Source organism: Triticum aestivum, chromosome 1A (genome assembly GCF_018294505.1).
Source record: "Triticum aestivum cultivar Chinese Spring chromosome 1A, IWGSC CS RefSeq v2.1, whole genome shotgun sequence".
Taxonomy (NCBI): Eukaryota; Viridiplantae; Streptophyta; class Magnoliopsida; order Poales; family Poaceae; genus Triticum; species Triticum aestivum.
In genome coordinates this window covers 174,855,155-174,865,980 of record NC_057794.1, presented here as the reverse complement: position 1 = coordinate 174,865,980, position 10,826 = coordinate 174,855,155, and the positions used below count along the sequence as shown (strand labels likewise).

General features: G+C 41.6%; 1 long non-coding RNA gene across 2 annotated transcripts; it reads left to right on the top strand.

The window, feature by feature from the left end:
- Positions 1 to 7,540: 7,540 nt before the first annotated feature.
- On the top strand, positions 7,541 to 10,337 carry LOC123042418 (uncharacterized). Of its 2 annotated transcripts, XR_006418788.1 has the most exons (4): positions 7,543 to 8,038; positions 8,735 to 8,873; positions 9,596 to 9,756; positions 10,090 to 10,288. It is a non-coding gene; the product is annotated as an uncharacterized lncRNA (long non-coding RNA). The 2 variants fall into 2 exon arrangements; XR_006418787.1 differs by having other exon boundaries at positions 7,541 to 8,038; positions 8,735 to 9,756; positions 10,090 to 10,337.
- Positions 10,338 to 10,826: the final 489 nt, after the last annotated feature.

The window sequence follows — 10,826 nt, the reverse complement described above, 5'->3', positions numbered from 1 at the left end:
AAACAACCACTAATGCTATGGGGAACAAAATTGATTAGGTTGCGAAAGTCGGTGGTGGTGTAGCGGATGATGTGGTGGAAGCCCTAGGCAAAGATGCCAAAATTCACAAACTTTGATGGAGTCAAAATATGGAGGTAGTATTTTTTGGGAAGGGGGATGTCAGGAGCTTTCCAACGAGCTAAAGAATGCGAAAATCGGACTCTGGATGAATTAGTTATGGCCGAAACAAAAATCAGCCGAAGTTGATATCTACAGGTAGCGGACGTCCAGAAATGGACGGATGTCCGGTCACCGGACGTCCGGTCGGGTCGGAAATCCGCTAATTTCAGCTCGGGTTAGGGGTTCCGGTCGTCCGCTAATGTCGGACGTCCGGTGCTTCCTGGGTCTCAGACGTCCGGTAAAGTGACGGTCGTCCAGTGGGTCTGGGTCAACGCGAGATGCGAGTTTCGGGACGCGATTTTGGGCGGAATTTGGGGATTTGCGGGTCAAAATTGAGGACATTTCGTGGATGAAAGATGGAGAAACTTGGGGAGATGCTAGATCCACTTGAAACCAAGCAAGTACACGGATCAAATCCAACAAAACTTCCTCAAACCATCAAATCACAAAAAAAATTGGAGCTATTTTTGGTGGGGATTTTCGAAATTGAGGAAGAACACAACAAAATTAGCCTAGAAAATAAGAGGGGAGGCTCCGAAATCATGATCAACGTGGCTCATGATACCAAGATGATGTAGGGTGGGAACCCTAATCGGCCGATCTTTCACGAAAGGAGCGGATCCCGCGATGAACATGAAGAACACGAGGAGGGAAATGAGGGGAAATCACGAGGGGAACACAAGAGAACACTCAAACCAACAAGAATGATCACACATGCGCTAGATCCATGAACACAAAGGGAGATACAAGATCCAAAGTCAACAATGGATGATACAAGAGGTAACCGGTCTTCTCCGTGAGGAGGTCTTGAAGTTCTTCTCCGCAAGGAGGTCTTGAATCCAAAGGGATCTTCTCCGTAGAGGTCGTGGTCTCTCTCGTGGAGTAGATCCGATGTGGATGAGCAATGCTCTATCTCTAAATATGAGCTAAACCAATGCTAACCCTAACTAGGAGGAGGTGGAGGAGTATATATAGTCTAGGTCCACGAAGGGGTAAGTGGGAGAGGGATACATGGGCCTCGGGCCCGATCTCTGTACGTAGACAGGTAGCAGACGTCTGCTGGGGACCGGTCGTCCGGTGGCTCATGGGTAGTGGCACCGGACGTCCGGTAGCTGGTGGTCTTCCGGTTGCCGGTCGTCCGATGTTGTCGGTCATCCGCTGATTTGGCTCGGGTGTAGATGTGCCGGTCGTCCGGTGGGGGCCGGACGTCCACTCGCTGGGAGGGGCCGGTCGTCCGGTGTCACCCGGACGTCCACTCGCTGGAGCTTCTTCAGTAGCTCTTCTTCTTGCGTTGTCATTTCCACGCTTCCCTCACGGATGGTGTAGTTGCACACTTGTGCTCGCACTCCTCGTCGTCGTCCGTAGCGTTCGAACAATACCTATGCATGCACACAAGTGGAGTGTCAAGTAGTATACCATCCTCGGAGTGGTCAAGTGAACACGCGTAAAGGAGATGATTCACCTTTGTGTATGTGAAGTGGACGTCGAACGTGTCACTTGCCAAACGGACTCTTGACATGGTGATGTCCATAGGATGCTCCACATCAACTTGACCTCTACCTCTATTGTGTCTTCTCATTTGGTGCTAGGTCCCATCTATGATGACGCGCCGATTCGCAATGACTTCGTCCTCCCTTTGGACAAGACGATGGCCATGGTGGAATATGATGCACCCCCCACATGGTTCGATCAAGATGAATATGACCACAATTTGGTCTTTCCCACCTCACCTACACCACATGAGTGGAATGACAAAGGTAACATAGGTGAAGGTGATGCTCTAGTCCCACTAGTGGAAATTCTTGACATTGATTGCTTGCATGATGTTGATCAACCTATTACCGTGCTTCATTCTAGTGCGACTTCCCCATGCGATGATTTACCCATTTATGATGAGTATGATGATTGCCATGTGGAGTCTATTAGTTGTGATGCCATGTTACATAGGATTTCTTGCGCTAATTCTCTCGATCACATCATGTTTGCCAATCCACTTGACTTGTCATATGCTATGCATGAGATCAATCATATGTCATATTTGCAATGTCATCGTAGTGACTATGACTATGCCATTAAAATAAACCCAATTTGCACATAGCATAGATGACAAGCCCATGGTTATCAACATTTGTTTTTCTTGTGATGATATTGATATGCTCCCTTTGCATCATTTATCTCATATCCCATGCCATGACTACCTAGCATCGGATATGCATTGTTGTGGATGTTTTCCATTTTCTCCATGTGATGTTTATGATATTGCTCATGAGGAGACCCCCATAGTTTCCTCATACATGTTAGGAGATTTTGATTCACCCCATTCATTGCATGGTTCCAATACTTGTGTGCACCATATGCTCTCCATGAATAAAAATGCTATTGTTGTGCCATATACTTGTATGCTAAATTTGCATCCCCATCATGTTCACTACAAAAAATATGTCAATTAGTGACCTTCTGTCAGTGACCCTGGAAGAATTGTTCATAGATCTATCACCATTTGAGACCAATTGGTCAAAAGCTGTTCGGGGGGCTCCAAACCCTAAACCATTGCGACCATTTTGGTTAGAAATGTCGTAATTTCCTTACACGAAATGGTCATAAAGCAAATAGCGTTGGTCCGCTGCCTTATCTCTAGTTGTTAACGACCAATATAGATGGTCATAACCTTGTAAATTGTGGTGGGTTGTGATGACTAGGCGCCATCTCATCAGTTTTGCCTATGTGTCATGTCCATGTATCAATTTTTGCCCTATGTTGTGAAGCAACCTATATTTCTGTCATTCCCAAAATTCCCCAAAAAATCTCATAAATTCTTTGGGTCATATCTTCGTCAAATATGTAAAAACCTTCCTTGACTAGTTCAAAAATAATTCAACAATATTCATTTTCCTATTCTGTTGACAACAATACTTTGTGAAGAAGTGCTATTTATAGATTCTTGATTGCCCTCAAAAATTTTGGGCACTCTTTCTTATGCAAATCATTGCCTCATGACAAAATTCAGCTCCATTTGCCCAGTAAATCTTCCTCGGCAAATTTCCAAAGTTTCTTTTTTCACCTGGAAACATTGTGAAGGAAGTACCATTTTTATATATCCAAATGACATGAAATTTATACAGTTCCTTCATATGCCCAAATTATCACCCTCCTCCAAATTGTAGCTCAGTAAAATCATCTATGTGAGCCCAGGTTCAATTTATATTTTATGGCCAGATTGGCACATTGCAAAGCAAGTGTTATCCAGATCCCTCCTATTACCCTCAAACTTGTTGGGCACTATTCCATACCAAGTCATTGCCACATGATAATATTCAGCTCCATTTTCCTGGTAAATCTTTCTCAGCAAATTTCCAAAGTTTCTATCTCGAGAGAAACTTTGTAAAGTAAGTACTAGCTAGGCTTACCCAAATGATCTAAAAATTTACCAGGGCATGACCATACCTATGTAACTTACCTAGACCAAATTTGAGCTCATTTCATTTATCAGATTTCTCTTGCTAATCTTCCCAAGTTTCTGTCTAGGGAATAGCATTGTGAAGGAAGTACCACTTTGGCATGTCCAAATGGTATCAATTTTCTACAGTGCTTTCCTATGCTCAAATCACCACCCCCTACCAAATTTCAGCTCAATCCATTCATTATTTTGAGCCCAGCTTCAACATTTATATTTTTGTCCAGTGTGGTACTGTGCAAAGCAAGTACCACCTAGGCTCCTCCTTTTGAGCTAAAAAATTGTGAAGACAGTCTTCTTAGTAGATGGTCATCCTTAGCCAAAACTCACACCCATTGGCCACGTGCATTTCCCGTATCGCTAATCAAACACTTGGCTGCTAATTCATGTTTGAGCATAGTTCAGTCTCCTTGTGAGAATCTTATGTTATAATTTTATTCCTTGCACCTTTCTGGGGAGTACCCAACCCCCTAGACATGCCTAGGCCGCCCAGAACACATGGCAATGCCACGGTCACGCGGTGACCACGTGGCGGGCATGCGAGTTTATGCGCTCTGGAGTTGGGGCCCTCGTCCACCATCCAAACCTCGATGCATCTCCACCAAACCATGTATTTCTGATTAAATAGAAACTTATATACCTAGAAATGATTTTTTTAAATAAAGAGCAAAGTATAAGGTAGATGCAGTTCAAAATTGGCCCGCTTCCTACTGAATCGACAGAAATTTGTCTTTTTCACAAGTGGTGGATCAAAACTTTTGACACCCAACCATTTTGGCAATTATGCATTAAATATGGCCTAATATTTTAGAAAAATGATTTGGTCCAATTTCGCAACAAATATATGGTAGCTCCTTCACAAAAAAAACTCAATTCGGACACTCGGAAAATGGAAAATGAATTTTCCGTGCAAAGAAAATGAAAACTCCCTTAGGCTACATTGTTTGGAATTCCAAGATGTACTCTTGTGCACAATATGAGATCATTTGAACAAACTATGCCATGAATGTGGCCATTGATCATTTGGCTTCACAACCCTGAATCTTCACGCATGGTAGCTCATTTCTGAGAACACTTTTTTAAAATAATTGCCGTATTACAAGTTTATTATTTTTCCTGGAAACTTGGTCACATATAATGACACAATGCGAAGGTTTTCCAATTTTTTGATTTTTTTTGAATTTTTTATGCCTGTTTCGAAATGCTGTCAAAACGACGGGCTTGACCATTCCTAGCTAGTGGTTGAATCTTGGAAAACTTTTGATGTTTCTCTGATTAAATAGATACTTATGTACCTAGAATTGATTTTTCGAAAACTAAATAGCAAACTATGAGGCAGCTACAATTCAAATTTGACCCGCTACCTATAGAATTGGCGGAAATTTGTCTTTTTCACCAGAGATGGATTAAGGATTTTGACACCCAACCATTTTGTCGATTGTGCATTAAATATGGCCTAGTATTTTAGAAAATTGATTTGTTCCAGTTTTGCAACAAATATATGGTAGGACCTTCACAAAAAAACTCATTTCAGGCACTCAAAATATGGAAAATGAATTTTCTGTGCAAAGAAAATGAAAACTCCCTTAGGCAACATTGTTTGGAATTCCAAGATGCACCCTTGTGCACAATATGAGAATATTCGAACAAACTATGCCATGAATGTGGCCATAAGATTGATCATCTGGCTTGAAAGCCATGAATCTTCACGCGTGAAAGCTCATTTCTGAGAACACTTTTTTAAAATAAAGGCCGTATTATAAGTTTATTATTTTTCCTGGAAACTTGGTCACATATGATGAAAAAGTGCGGAGGTTTTCCATTTTTTTGAATTTTTTATGCCCATTTCAAAATGTGGACAAAACGACGGGCTTGACCATTCCTAGCTAGTGGTTGAATCTTGGAATTTTTTTGATGTTTCTCTGATTAAATAGATACTTATGTACCTAGAAATGATTTTTGGAAAAAATAAATGGCAAACTATGAGGCAGCTACAGTTCAAATTTGACCCGCTTCCTATTGAATCGGCGGAAATTTGTCTTTTTCACCAGAGATGGATCAAGGATTTTGACACCCAACCATTTTGTCGATTGTGCATTAAATATGGCCTGGTATTTTAGAAAATTGATTTCGTCCAATTTTGCAACAAATATATGGTAGGTCCTACACAAAAAAACTCATTTTAGGCACTCAACAAATGGAAAATGAATTTTCTGTGCAAAGAAAATGAAAACTTCCTTAGGAAACATTGTTTAGAATTCCAAGATGCACCCTTGTGCACAATATGAGATTATTCGAACAAACTATGCCATGAATGTGGCCATAAGATTGATCATCTGGCTTGAAAGCCATGAATCGTCACGCATGATAGCTCATTTCTGAGAACACTTTTTTAAAATAAAGGCCATATTACAAGTTTATTATTTTTCTTGGAAACTTGGTCACATATGATGAAAAAATGCGGAGGTTTTCCATTTTTATTTATTTTTTTTGATTTTTATGCCCGTTTCAAAATGTGGTCAAAACGACGGGCTTGGCCGTTCCTAGCTAGTGGTTGAATCTTGGAAATTTTTTGATGTTTCTCTGATTAAATAGATACTTATGTACCTAGAAATGATTTTTGGAAAAAATAAATGGCAAACTATGAGAAAGCTACAGTTCAAATTTGACCCGCTTCCTACTGAATCGGCGGAAATTTGTCTTTTTCACCAGAGATGGATCAAAGCTTTTGACACCCAACCATTTTGTCAATTGTTCATTAAATATGGCCTAGTATTTTAGAAAATTGATTTGTTCCAATTTTGCAACAAATATATGGTAGGTCCTTCATAAAAAAACTAATTTCAGGCACTCAGAAAATGGAAAATGAATTTTCTATGCAAAGAAAATGAAAACTCCCTTAGGCAACATTGTTTGTAATTCCAAGATGCACCCTTGTGCACAATATGAGATTATTCGAACAAACAATGCCATGAATGCGGCCGTAAGATTGATCATTTGGCTTGAAAGCCATGAATCTTCACGCATGGTAGCTCATTTCTAAGAACACTCTTTTAAATTAAAGGCCGTATTACAAGTTTATTATTTTTCCTAGAAACTTGGTCACATATGATGACACAATGCGAAGGTTTTCCATTTTTTTTGATTTTTTTCAATTTTTTATGCCCGTTTCAAAATGTGGTCAAAACGGCGGGCTTCACCGTTCCTAGCTAGTGGTTGAATATTGGAAATTTTTTGATGTTTCTCTGATTAAATAGATACTTATGTACCTAGAAATTATTTTTGGAAAAAATAAATAGCAAACTATGAGGCAGCTATAGTTCAAATTTGACCCGCTTCCTACTGAATCGGCGGAAATTTGTCTTTTTCACCAGAGATGGATCAAGGCTTTTGACACCCAACCATTTTATCAATTATGCATTAAATATGGCCTAGTATTTTAGAAAATTGATTTGGTCCAATTTTGCAACAATATATGATAGGTCCTTCATAAAAAAACATTTTGGTCACTCAGAAAATGGAAAATGGTTCTTTTGAGCAAAGAAAATGAAAACCTCCCAAATCAACATTGTTTGTCATCCCTAAATACACACCTATACAAAATATTGGTCTATTTGAACTAACTATAAGAGGTTAAATGTTTTCCATTTTTTAATGAATTTCCTATGCCGATTTCAAAATGTGATCAAATTTGACCGCGAGACCGTTCTTAGTTAGGTGCTTAATAATGCAAAAAATCATCCATGAAAGGTGGTTCAACTTAAGTGAAAATGTTAGTGATGCCATTTTGCGAAATATTTTCGGTAGCCGCTTCAACCCCTGTTTTTAGCACTAAGAAAAGTAAATTTTAATAGCTCATGTTTGAACCAATCAGGACGCAGCCCACAGATCACCCCCTTTATTCGATCTGTGTCGTCCCCCTACTAATCCAGCATCTCTCGATCCCCTCCTTTCCGAGAAACCCTAGGGCGCTACTGCCCCTCCTCTCCCCAATTCAATCCAACCCCACGCGCACACCGCTGCCGCCGCCGTCGACCCCTTCCTCCCTCGCTCCCATGGCGTTTGTGCTCAAGGCCTCCGCCTCCCCCGCCATCGCCACTACCTCCTTGGCAACGTTCCCCTCCTCAACTGCCTCCGCGGTGCCTAGGGGCCGCGCCGCTTTGTCTAGGAGAGTCTTGATCCACGGGGCAGCACCCGCGACCTGCTACCCTGCGCCCACGCCAACTCCAGCAGTTGGCTCGCTCGCTTGCTGCTGTAGGTGAGTGCTGGTGGAGCTCGAATCGGGGAGGAGGAAGGCTGGAGATCCGGCAGGCGAGGAGGCGAGCCGTGGGTTGCAAGAAGGCGGTGGTCGTGTGCGCGCTCATTGGCTTCCTCGGCGTCCTCTCCGCCATGCTTGGCTTCGCCGCCGAGGGCACCCGCGTCAAGGTAAAACCGTCCAGCAATCTCCAGCGCATCTTGCAGCGTAGGAAACGGCCTCCCTTTTTGCTTCGCTTTGCTTGCTGTTGCGGTTAAGTTGCGTGCTGCTGCTCGATGTCATCCCCCGCCACCCTGCCACCAACCAAGAAGAAACACCAGTAGGTGCGCTGCGCAGGCAGAGGGCACAGGCCTTGTTAGCTACTTGTTGCTGATGTGGTGATGCTAGTAGTATCGATCCCATAGCTTGGGGATCGACCCTCCTGCTTTGCAAAGCGCATTGGGGATTTTCTTCATTAGCCAGCAGTGGTAGTAGGTGTGGCCGCTTCACCACGCGGCCTTGTTCAACCAAAGATTGCTGCTACTACTGTGATTACTGACTGATTTGCCCTCAACGAAGATCGTTGCGAGGCCAATGGGAGTGGAGTGGGGTGGATGCTTGTTTGGCCTAAATTGCCTCACACAATCCCTCCCTTCTAACTAAAATAGTATGATTGGGTCAGCATTTGTGCGTCTTGCTTCCTTTCCATGTAGCTCACTTGCTGCTACTAGAATATGTAGTATGTACGTATGTTACATGATGCGGCTAGAATATGTAGTATGTATGTATGCTACATGCACCACAATTCTCATTGTGTTACCTGGTTCATACTTTGATATACAACAACTGGGTTTCTGATCATGCTCTGTTCCTTGTTGAATTTTCAGGCGATTTCGACATCATCAACTCTACACCAGCTATACAAAATAACTAAAATTCCCATGTGTACCCTGTTCAAACTATGCTGCATATCAACACATGCTAATGGTTAATGTGCATGGTCAACCAGAAATCAGAATTGCCTCTGTAAGATGTTGTTTGTCAGTCATCCAAGAGCAACTTGGTTCTGATTATCTTCTTAGTGATGTTGTCTTGTTCTGCTTCTAAAGTAGTACTGCTTTATCCAAGCCTAGATCTCCTATATACTGTAGTCCTGCCATGCAATCTGATCCTGAAACAAAACATTACTCTGTCTAACCCATGTATGATTTATAACATAGTAATATTGTGTAGCTTGATTATTTGTAAAATGGCGGGCAAATGCTGCTGCAAAGATATCAGTGGTATATGTGCATGCAGTTGACAATATGATTTCACATGTGTGTTTGAACATTAACCATATAGATTATGGTACTGTTAATTTGGTGCAGTTGAATGAGTGCTTGGTGTTGATATTTTCTTAAATGAGCATTATTTTGTCTTATAATAGATTGATTTGCACCGTTTTGGTTAATCATAGTCCCACAACCGTATGTGATTTAATTGACTGAGATGTTGCAGTAGACTTTGTTGCTAGCTATTTAAGATCACTTAAGATAGTATATAAACATCATGTTGTGATCGTGGCGGTCATCGTGTTAAATAAATTGTAACACTGGTAGTCTAGTAGAAATTTTGATCAAATTGGAACTTTCGTATGCTTATAAAGCTTTCCTATGAACATTCATAGGGATATTAGCATGGCTGCTATGGGCCCCTTGTATTAATATGTAATTAGTGTATGTACAAACTGAATGTTAAAATGACAGGGATTTCTGATGGCGGTGGTGCACATCCCGCGCTAGTTCAAGGTGTCGTACTGGTTCCTGAACAGGAAGAAGGACTACAAGGACGGGAGGTTCTCCCAGGTCGTCTCCAATGCCGTCGACATGAAGCTCAGGGATGACCTTGAGAGGTTCAAGAAGATCAGGTATAACCTCGCCATTCCCTGTTCTTTTTCCCCCTTGCTATTGGTTGATATATGACTATGTGTTAGATTCAACTACTGAAGATGCTTGCACTTCATATCAGGACTAGCAATTTGTGTCTTGCTGGTAGTATACAGTTTAATCTGCTATTATTAGCTAGGGTTGTTGATAAACTTAATTTTCTGCTGGAAGTCAAAACTTCTGCCAGCACTAACTTGGTTATATAACAGCTCAATTCAGTCAATCTTTGGGGTGTTGATACACTACCATGCAAGTTCTATGGTATGTGAGTTCCTTCTATTGCTGCAAGCATTGACACAATAGGTCATTTGCAGGGAGCTGGAGCTGGGCCAAGGGAGCAAGCAGTGCTGCAGGTTACTTGGGGCCAGATCGAGTAAGATGGCGGAACATGGCGTGTGGCGGCCTATTTTGCTTCCAAGAGCAGTACTGTTTACTTGACATCAAGTTGTTGTCATGTACTGTCTATGATGTAGTGAACTGTAGGAGTGAAATGAAATTTTATTTGCTGTTGTATGTGTTATTTTCCTGTAATGTGTTGTGTACATTTTACTTGAACATTAAATTCTCTAGAAAATGTTCTTACTAGACCTGATAGTGGCCACGACCCAATTATACTTGTACTATTAAGATGCCATGGCCCAAAATAACATGGGCTGAAAAGCTATTCAGAAGTACTATAAGCAGGCCTTGACTCAAACAGAAAATAGAAACAAAAAGGAAACAAACTATGTGGAAAGGTAAAGGCCCATGATAGAAAAGGCCCAAAAACATCAAGGAAAAAAAATCATAAATGGGCTGAATTAATGGGCAAGGCCCATATAGACACCTAATCGGACCGAGCTGAATCTTATCAACGACCTTTTCAATTGGTCGCAATTTTGCCATGTCAGATTGCCACATCAGATCTGACGTGGCCTGGGTAGACAGCCAGTGACCAAAACAAAAGGTCATGGGTTCCACGACCTTCTGTGAGAAGGTTGTTAATTTTAGTTTACGACCGCCAGCTTTTGACCTTCTATTTTTGGTCACAAAAAGGCCGCAAATGAAAAAC